At 37.8% G+C, this 11,286-nt stretch overlaps 1 non-coding gene across 1 annotated transcript; it reads right to left on the bottom strand.

Annotated features, from left to right (window-relative positions):
- Window positions 1–2,660: 2,660 nt before the first annotated feature.
- LOC148578050 (small nucleolar RNA R71) lies at window positions 2,661–2,768 on the bottom strand. Its single transcript, XR_015904545.1, has one exon. It is a non-coding gene; the product is annotated as a small nucleolar RNA R71 (small nucleolar RNA).
- Window positions 2,769–11,286: the final 8,518 nt, after the last annotated feature.

Genomic DNA, 11,286 nt, shown 5'->3' on the forward strand with positions numbered 1-11,286 from the left:
GTGATGTCCTTACATAAAGCCAGCCATAGAAAGGAGTAGGACTGATTGGATAAAGACAGCAGGAAAGCAGAAGTTCAGAGAGACGAAAGCATATCTATATGTTTATCTGAAATTCTCACCAATGATATACATAAGTATTTCTATCTTTATTTTCTGTTTATTTATTATAAACTTTCAAAAACTCCATAACTATTTTATATCCGCCTGACTGAGATTTACAAGGTGACCATAGCTTGCTTCATACCAACAATCTCCATGGGATCGACCCTTACTCACGTAAGGTTTATTACTTGGACGACCCAGTGCACTTGCTGGTTAGTTGTATCGAAGTTGTGAATAAAAAACGATTTATTAAGACGTGCGCACAGAGTTTTTGGCGCCGTTGCCTGAGATCACAATTTCGTGTTTTCGAAAATCATTCTAGAATTTTTTAAGAATGAATTCTAGTGTTTCATGAAGCATGTTGAAGCCTGACTGGCTGTAAAGCCATGTCTAAATTCATTTAGACTGGGGCTTCCAAACCAACATTATCAAGAGCAAGCTAGTTGTTGCTGATCCACCTGCTGCTGTTCCTGATCCACTTGATTTACATGCTAAAGCTTGGCTGGCTATTAAGCCATGCCTAACCCTCAGATTGGAGCTTTAGACTAAAGAGTGCAAGATTTCTGAAATTCATATTAAAAATTTTGGAATCCTTATTTTTCTTTTTCACATTAATTTTCGAAAAATCCAAAAAAATCATAAAATCATAAAAAATCAAAAATATTTTGTGTTTCTTGTTTGAGTCTTGAGTCAATTTCAAGTTTAGTGTCAATTGCATTTTTTCTAAAAAATTCTTTGCATTTTTTCGAAAACTCATGCATTCATGCATTGCATTCATCATGATCTTTAAGTTGTTCTTGATAAACCTTCTTGATTGATCTTCATATTATATTGTTTTGTGTTGTATGGTGTTTTGTGTCTAAGCATTAAAGATTTCTAAGTTTGGTGTCATGCATGTTTTCTTTGCATATAAAAAATTTTCAAAAATATGTTCTTGGTGTTCATCTTGACATTCAAAGTGTTCTTGGTGTTCATCTTGACATTCATAGCATTCTTGCATTCATCACATGTTTTGATCCAAAATTTTCATGCATTGCATCTTTTTCATGTTTCTCTCTCTCTTCATTAAAAATTCAAAAATAAAAAAAATATCTTCCCCTTTTTCTTCTCATAAATTCGAAAATTTGAGTTGACTTTTTCAAAAAATTTTAAAATCTAGTTGTTTTTATGAGTCAAATCAAATTTTCAATTTAAAAATCTTATCTTTTTCAAAATCTTTTTTTAAAAATCATATCTTTTTCATTTTTCTTAGTCATTTTCGAAAAAAAAATTTTTTTTTCAAAAATCTTTTTCTTAATTTTATCTCATAATTTTTGAAAATATCATCAACAATTAATGTTTTGATTCAAAAATTTCAAGTTTGTTACTTACTTGTTAAGAAAGATTCAAACTTTAAGTTCTAGAATCATATCTTGTGATTTCTTATGAATCAAGTCATTAATTGTGATTTAAAAAAAAAATCAAATCTTTTTCAAAACTAATTTCAATCATATTTTTTCAAAAATATATTTTTATCTTATCTTTTTCAAATATCTTTTCTAACTTCTTATCTTCTTATCTTTTCAAAATTGATTTTCAAATCTTTTTCAACTAACTAATTGACTTTTTGTTTGTTTCTTATCTTTTTCAAAACTACCTAACTAACCCTCTCTCTCTAATTTTTGAAAATATCTCCCTCTTTTTAAAAAATTTTTTTAATTAACTAATTATTTTAATTTTTGATTTTAATTTTATTCCTAATATTCGAAAATTACTAACCTTTTCCAAAAACTATTTTCGAAAATCACTAACCATTTTTCAAAAATAATTTTTGAAAATTCTCTTTCTCTCTCATCTCCTTCTATTTATTTATTCATCTACTAACACTTCTCTTCATCTCACATCTCTGCTCTCCTCACCCTTGTGTTTTTTTCCTTACATTACATTCTTTTCTTCTTCTTTTCTTTTACTCACACAGGGGAACCTCTATACCTGGGTAAAAAGGATCCCTATTATTATTATTTTTCTGTTTTCTTCTTTTTCATATGAGCAGGAGCAAGGACAAGAATATTCTTGTTGAGGCAGATCCAGAACCTGAAAGGACTCTGAAGAGGAAACTAAGAGAAGCTAAATTACAACAATCCAGCAAGCACCTTTCAGAAATTTTCGAACAAGAAGAGAAGATGGCACCCGAAAATAATAATAATGCAAGGAGGATGCTTGGTGACTTTACTGCACCTAATTCCAATTTACATGGAAGAAGCATCTCCATCCCTACCATTGGAGCAAACAATTTTGAGCTGAAACCTCAACTAGTTTCTCTGATGCAACAAAACTGCAAGTTTCATGGGCTTCCATCTGAAGATCCTTTTCAGTTCTTAACTGAATTCTTGCAGATCTGTGATACTGTTAAGACTAATGGAATAGATCCTGAAGTCTACAGGCTCATGCTTTTCCCTTTTGCTGTGAGAGACAGAGCTAGAATATGGTTGGACTCTCAACCTAAGGATAGCCTGAACTCTTGGGATAAGCTGGTCAAGGCTTTCTTAGCCAAGTTCTTTCCTCCTCAAAAGCTGAGTAAGCTTAGAGTGGATGTTCAAACCTTCAGACAGAAAGAAGGTGAATCCCTCTATGAAGCTTGGGAGAGATACAAAGGACTGACCAAAAAGTGTCCTTCTGACATGCTTTCAGAATGGACCATCCTGGATATATTCTATGATGGTCTGTCTGAATTAGCTAAGATGTCATTGGATACTTCTGCAGGTGGATCCATTCACCTAAAGAAAACGCCTGCAGAAGCTCAAGAACTCATTGACATGGTTGCTAACAACCAGTTCATGTACACTTCTGAGAGGAATCCTGTGAGTAATGGGACGCCTCAGAAGAAGGGAGTTCTTGAAATTGATACTCTGAATGCCATATTGGCTCAGAATAAAATATTGACTCAGCAAGTCAATATGATTTCTCAGAGTCTGAATGGAATGCAAGCTGCATCCAACAGTACTCAAGAGGCATCTTCTGAAGAAGAAGCTTATGATCTTGAGAACCCTGCAATAGCAGAGGTGAATTACATGGGTGAACCATATGGAAACACCTATAATCCCTCATGGAGAAATCACCCAAATCTCTCATGGAAGGATCAACAAAAGCCTCAACAAGGCTTTAATAATGGTGGAAGAAACATGTTTAGCAATAGCAAACCTTTTCCATCATCCACTCAGCAACAGACAGAGAACTCTGAACAAAATACCTCTAATTTAGCAAAATTAGTCTCTGATCTATCTAAGGCCACTGTGAGTTTCATGAATGAAACAAGGTCCTCCATTAGAAATTTGGAGGCACAAGTGGGCCAGCTGAGTAAAAGGATTACTGAAACCTCTCCTAGTACTCTCCCAAGCAATATAGAAGAAAATCCAAAAGGAAAGTGCAAGGCCATTGATATCACCATCATGGCCGAATCCAAGGAGGAAGGGAAGGACGTGAATCCCAAGGACGAAGACCTCCTGGGACGTCCAGTGATCAATAAGGAGTTTCCCTCTGAAGAACCAAAGGAATCTGAGACTCATCTAGAGACCATAGAAATTCCATTGAACCTCCTTATGCCATTCATGAGCTCTGATGAGTATTCTTCTTCTGAAGAGAATGAGGATGTTACTGAAGAGCAAGTTGCCAAGTACCTTGGTGCTATCATGAAGCTGAATGCCAATTTATTTAGTAATGAGACTTGGGGAGATGAACCTCCCCTGTTCACCAATGAACTGAATGCATTGGATCAACTGAGATTGCCTCAGAAGAAACAGGATCCTGGAAAGTTCCTAATACCTTGTACCATAGGCACCATGACCTTTGAGAAGGCTCTATGTGACCTTGGGTCAGGAATAAACCTCATGCCCCTCTCTGTAATGGAGAAACTGGGAATCTTTGAGGTGCAAGCTGCTAAAATCTCATTAGAGATGGCAGACAATTCAAGAAAACAGGCTTATGGACAAGTAGAGGACGTATTAGTAAAGGTTGAAGACCTTTACATCCCTGCTGATTTCATAATCCTAGATACTGGGAAGGATGAGGATGAATCCATCATCCTTGGAAGACCCTTCCTAGCCATAGCAAGAGCTGTGATTGATGTTAACAGAGGTGAACTAGTCCTTCAATTGAATGAGGACTCCCTTGAGTTTAAAACTCAAGGACATCCTTCTGTAAACATGGAAAAGAGGCACAGTAAGCTTCTCTCAAAATAGAGTCAACTAGAGCCCCCACAGTCAAACTCTAAGTTTGGTGTTGGGAGGCTACAACCAAACTCTAAGTTTGGTGTTGGGGAGTCTCAACAATGCTCTGAACATCTGTGAGGCTCCATTAGAGCCCACTGTCAAGCTATTGACATTAAAGAAGCGCTTGTTGGGAGGCAACCCAATTTTTATTTATCTAATTTTATTTTTATTGTTATTTCATGTTTTATTAGGTTCATGATCATGTGGAGTCACAAAAACAACTGAAAAATTGAAGAAAAATTAAAAACAGCATAAAAAAACAGCACACCCTGGAGGAGGAGTTCACTGGCGTTCAAACGCCAGTAAGGAGCATCTGGCTAGCATTCAACGCCAGAACAGAGCATGGAGTTGGTGCTGAACGCCAGAAACAAGCATGAAGCTGGCGTTCAATGCTAGAAACATGCTGCATCTGGACGCTGAACGCCCAGAACAAGCATCAGTTCGGCGTTTAAACGCCAGAATTGCATGCAAAGGCATTTTACATGCCTAATTGGTGCAGGGATGTAAATCCTTGATACCTCAAGATCTGTGGACCTCACAGGATCATCTCAGGATTTGTGAACCCCACAGGATCCCCACCTTCCCTCCTCATAATCCTAGTTTTTTTATTCCACATCTTCTTCTTCATCTATTCTTTCTTCTTTTACTCGAGAGCGAGCAACATTCTAAGTTTGGTGTGGTAAAAGCATTGCTTATTTTACTTTTCCATAACCATTGATGGCACCCAAGGCCAGAAAAAAAAAAGAGAGAGAAGAGAAAAGGGAAGACAAAAGCTTCCACCTCCAAGTCATGGGAGATGGAGAGATTCACGTAAAGGATCTATAGCTCAGTGGTAGAACATGTGGCTGCAAATCAAGAGATCCCTGAGATACCTCAGGGGATGCACTTCCCTCCACATAATTATTGGAAGCAACTGAGGATAGAAATACCAAAAATCACTAGGGATCAAGCCACAAAGGCAAGGAAGAGCTCAAGGACATCATTGGTTCCTCAAGAAGGAAACGCCACCATCACTAAGGTGGACTCATTCCTTGTTCTTACTTTCTCTGTTTTTTGTTTTCTTTATGTTAAATGCTTATCTATGTTTGTGTCTTATTACATGATCATTAGTATTTAGTAACTATGTCTTAAAGTTATGAATGTCCTATGAATCCATCACCTCTCTTAAATAAAAAATTGTTTTAATTCAAAAGAACAAGAAGTACATGAGTTTCGAATTTATCCTTGAACTTAGTTTAATTATATTGATGTGGTGACAATGCTTCTTGTTTTCTGAATGAATGCTTGAACAGTGCATATGTCTTTTGAAGTTGTTGTTTAAGAATGTTAAATATGTTGGCTCTTGAAAGAATGATGACAAGGAAACATGTTATTTGATAATCTAAAAAATCATAAAAATGATTCTTGAAGCAAGAAAAAGCAGCAAAGAACAAAGCTTGCAGAAAAAAAAAATGGCAAAAAAAAAAAAGAGAAAAAGAAAAAGCAAGCAGAAAAAGCCAAAAGCTCTTAAAACCAAGAGGCAAGAGCAAAAAACTAGTAACCCTTAAAACCAAAAGGCAAGGGTAATAAAAAGGATTCCAAGGCTTTGAGCATAAGTGGATAGGAGGGCCTAAAGGAATAAAATCCCCGCCTAAGCGGCTAAACCAAGCTGTCCCTAACCATGTGCTTGTGGCGTGAAGGTGTCAAGTGATAACTTGAGACTGAGCGGTTAAAGTCAAGGTCCAAAGCAAAAAAGGAGTGTGCTTAAGAATCATGGACACCTCTAATTGGGAACTTTAGCAAAGCTGAGTCACAATCTGAATAGGTTCACCCAATTATGTGTCTGTGGCATTTATGTATCCGGTGGTAATACTGGAAAACAAAGTGCTTAGGGCCACAGCCAAGACTCATAAAGTAGCTGTGTTCAAGAATCAACATACTGAACTAGGAGAATCAATAACACTATCTGAACTCTGAGTTCCTATAGATGCCAATCATTCTGAACCTCAATGGATAAAGTGAGATGCCAAAACTATTCAAGAGGCAAAAAGCTACAAGTCCCGCTCATCTGATTGGAGCTATGTTTCATTGATAGTTTGGAATTTATAGTATATTCTCTTCTTTTTATCCTATTTGATTTTCAGTTGCTTGGGGACAAGCAACAATTTAAGTTTGGTGTTGTGATGAGCGGATAATTTATACGCCTTTTGGCATTGTTTTTAGTATGTTTTTAGAAGGATCTAGTTACTTTTAGGGATGTTTTTATTAGTTTTTATGTTAAATTCACATTTCTGGACTTTACTATGAGTTTGTGTGTTTTTCTGTGATTTCAGGTATTTTCTGGCTGAAATTGAGGGACTTGAGCAAAAATCAGATTCAGAGGTTGAAGAAGGACTGCTGATGCTGTTGCATTCTGACCTCCCTGCACTCAAAGTGGATTTTCTGGAGCTACAGAACTCAAAATGGCGCGCTTCCAATTGCGTTGGAAAGTAGACATCCAGAGCTTTCCAAAAATATATAATATTTCATACTTTGGCCGAGTTTAGACGACATAAAAGGGCGTTGAACGCCAGTTCTACGCTGCTGTCTGGAGTTAAACGCCAGAAACACGTTACAAGCTAGAGTTGAACGCCAGAAATACGTTACAAACTGGCGTTCAACTCCAAGAATGACCTCTCCACCTGGAAACTTCAAGCTCAGCCCAAGCACACACCAAGTGGGCCCCGGAAGTGGATTTATGCATCAATTACTTACTTCTGTAAACCCTAGTAACTAGTTTAGTATAAATAGGACTTTTTACTATTGTATTTGACATCTTATGATTTTTAGTTCATCTTGGGACGTCTGGTTCTTAGATCATGGGGGCTGGCCATTCGGCCATGCCTGAACCTTTCACTTATGTATTTTCAAACGGTAGAGTTTCTACACTCCATAGATTAAGGTGTGGAGCTCTGCTGTTCCTCATGAATTAATGCAAAGTACTACTGTTTTTCTATTCAATTCAACTTATTCCACTTCTAAGATATTCATTCGCAATTCAATATAAATGTGATGAACGTGACAATCATCATCATTCCCCCACGAACGCGTGCCTGACAACCACTTCCATTCCACCTTAGATTGAATGAGTATCTCTTGGATAGGTCAGAATCTTCGTGGTATAAGCTAGATTGATGGCGGCATTCATGAGAGTCCGGAAAGTCTAAACCTTGTCTGTGGTATTCCGAGTAGGACTCCGGGATTGAATGACTGTGACGAACTTCAAACTCGCGAGTGCTGGGCGTAGTGACAGACGCAAAAGGAGGGTGAATCCTATTCCAGTATGATCGAGAACCTCAGATGATTAGCCGTGATGTGACAGAGCATTTGGACCATTTTCACAAGAGGATAAGATGCAGCCATTGACCACGGTGATGCCTCCAGATGATTAGCCATGCAGTGACAGCGCATCGGACCATTTTCACAGAGAGGATGAAAAGTAGCCATTGACAAAGGTGATGTCCTTACATAAAGCCAGCTATGGAAAGGAGTAGGACTGATTGGATGAAGACAGCAGGAAAGCAGAAGTTCAGAGGGACGAAAGCATCTCTATATGTTTATCTGAAATTCTCACCAATGATATATATAAGTATTTCTATCTTTATTTTCTGTTTATTTATTATAAACTTTCGAAAACTCCATAACTATTTTATATCCGCCTGACTGAGATTTACAAGGTGACCATAGCTTGCTTCATACCAACAATCTCTATGGGATCGACCCTTACTCACGTAAGGTTTATTACTTGGACGACCCAGTGCACTTGCTGGTTAGTTGTATCGAAGTTGTGAATGAAAAACGATTTATTAAGACGTGCATACTGAGTTTTTGGCGCCGTTGCCTGAGATCACAATTTCGTGCACCAAGGTGCCCAGAGTTCTTAAGCACACTCTTTTTTTATTTTGGATCACGACTTTAACCGCTTAGTCTCAAGCTTTTCACTTGACACCTTCACGCCACAAGCACATGGTTAGGGACAGCCTGATTTAGCCGCTTAGGCCAGGATTTTATTCCTTTAGACCCTCTTATCCACTGATGCTCAAAGCCTTGGATCCTCTTTACCCTTGCCTTTTAGTTTAAAGGGTTACTGACTTTTTTTTGCAAGCTTTTGCTTTTTCACTGCTTTTTCTTGCTTCAAGAATCAATTTTATGATTTTTCAGATTATCAATAACATGTCTCTTTTTCATCATTCCTTCAAGACCCAATACATACTTGCATCTTTAGTATCAAAACATGCTCTGTTCATGCAATCATTCAGAGAGCTAAAGTAATGCCACCACATATAAATAATTTGAATTTTTTTTATTAATACACTCAAAATGGTTGCACCCTTATTCCTAAAAATCTACTACTTTATTCATGTTTAATGATGATAAGAGGAATAAATTATAGTCAATTTGAAAAATAAAAATAAAATACTACTCATGCAATTCGGATTTTATTAATTAAAATAACAGAGAATTAAAATGAAAATTTAAATACTACTAATACTTATGGAATAATAATTAAAGACATAAAAATAAACTACTCTAATACTAATGCTTCATATATCTCTTGCAATATGTTCAATAAAAGTTATCACAGAGTTAGGACTAAACAACCTTTAGCTTTGAAGAGTGTTGGCTCCTTCTATCTGTGGGACGTCTGGCGCTTCTGGGGACAGCTTCTGGCGCTTCAGTTCCTGTAGATCATGCTCCTGCTTCTCCTGTTCCTTGAGCAGTTTGCAGAGCATGCTGTTTTGATTTTGTTGCTCTTCTTTGAGTTGATCCATAGCTTCTTGCAGCTTGTTGACAGAAGCTTCTAAGTGGGCCCAGAATTCAAATTGAGGAATTTCTGGGAGGAGCTCATGCTCCCTCCTCTTGATGGGGTTGTCTTGAACTTGAGGTCCATCCATCACCTTTTTGGTGATTGGGCGTTCAACTGGGATATATTCATCCATACCCATCTTCACCCCCCGCATCTTTACATAACAGACTAATCAAGCTTGGGTAAGCCAATTTAGCATCAGTGGGATTCCTTGTTTGCAAATATGTAAATTTTACCAGGAATCAGCTGATGAATCTCTACTTCTTTTCCCAGCATAATACAGTGAATCATCATTGCTCTCTTGACAGTGACTTCAGAACGGTTGCTAGTTGGGAGTATAGAACGCCCAATGAAATCCAGCTAACCTCTAGCAACTGGTTTGAGATCTCCTCTCTTTAGCTGGTTTGGGACACCTTTTGTATTAGTAATCCACTTGGTTCCAGGGAGGCATATCTCCTCTAGAACTTGATCTAGTGATGCCAGGGCATTTTGGCTAGTTTCACTGACCTTTTCTTTACTGTTTTTAGGTTAGTTTCATGCATTTCTTTAGGAAATAAGCTAGTTTTGGGTAAATATTCACTTATGCCTTGACTCAAGCATACATTGTGCATTTTACATAATTTCATGAGGATTTTGCATAAGTTTAGTGACAAATATTATGTTGCATTACTCATGACTTGGACTAGAGCTTTGAGGCACTTTATTGCTTGATTTCAGGACCAAAAGGAAGCAAGAAAAGGGGAGGTAACTTGCAAGATTAATGAGAAAAGTGATTGCCAATAACACTCTCAAAAAGCCATCAATGCCCACGTTAGAGAGTCACGTTAACCAAGTTAACATGAACTCTAACGTGGAGAAGAGAAGTTGAACCAACGTTAGTGACACTTAACATTGTCACTAACGTTGGCAATTACTCATAAGTGGCCACGTTAGAAGTCACGTTAACCTAGTTAACGTGGCCTCTAACGTTAAGGGGGGAAGAGAAGCCAACGTTAGTGACACTCAACATTGTCACTAACGTTGGCCTATGGTGCAAAGTACCACGTTAACTCCCACGTTAACTTGGTTAACGTGGGAACTAACGTAAAGGATGAAGAATTGTCGACAACGTTAGTGACACTCAACATTGTCACTAACGTTGAAGCAACCACACAACCCCCAAGAGTCACGTTAACCTCCACGTTAACTTGGTTAACGTGGAAGCTAACGATGAGGAATGAAGGATGAGCCAACGTTAGTGACACTCAACATTGTCACTAACGTTGGGATGGCTAAAGATGGCCACGTTAGAGGCCACGTTAACCTAGTTAACGTGGACTCTAACGTGAGACCCAGGGGCACATTGGAACGTTAGTGACAATGTTGAGTGTCACTAACGTTCTCGAAGGTTGGCAAGGACCACGTTAGAAGCTACGTTAACCTAGTTAACGTGGGCTTTAACGTGAAACAAGAAGGGGCACACTGGAACGTTAGTGACAATGTTGAGTGTCACTAACGTTCTCGAAAGATTAACAAGGCAACGTTAAAAGCCACGTTAACCTAGTTAACGTGGGTTTTAACGTAAGGCAAAGGGGTGCATTGGAACGTTAGTGACAATGTTAAGTGTCACTAACGTTCTCGAACTTATATTCTCACTAAATATTAACACCCCTAACGTCCTGAGCTGAAGTCTCTGCCTACTTAGCACTTTCTCTCTGCAAGTAAAGCCAAGCCCAAATGAAGAAAAGAACTGCTTCAAACTCAAGATCCAAAGGCCCAAGACTTGAAGAGTAAACTAGAAGCTGAGAAGAGTAGTATATATAGGAGTAGCTTTGAATTGTAAAGAAGTTCTGGAGGCTGGGAAAAAGAGAACTACTCTCTGTATTTTACTTTCTTTGCAATTTCTAGTTTTATGATGTATTCTCCATCTTTGTTTTCATTTTCAAGAGCTATGAACAACTAAACCCCTTTCATTGGGTTAGGGAGCTCTGTTGTAATTTGATGGATCAATACTAATTTTCATTATTCTTCTTCTATCTTTCCTCTTGATTTTACTTGAAAGCTTTCGATCTTCATCCAATTGAGTAGTTATCTTGGAAGAGAAGCTATTCAAACTTGGATCTCTTTTGAACC

Source organism: Arachis ipaensis, chromosome B1 (assembly GCF_059453495.1).
Source record: "Arachis ipaensis isolate K30076 ecotype BB chromosome B1, ASM5945349v1, whole genome shotgun sequence".
NCBI classification, from domain to species: Eukaryota; Viridiplantae; Streptophyta; class Magnoliopsida; order Fabales; family Fabaceae; genus Arachis; species Arachis ipaensis.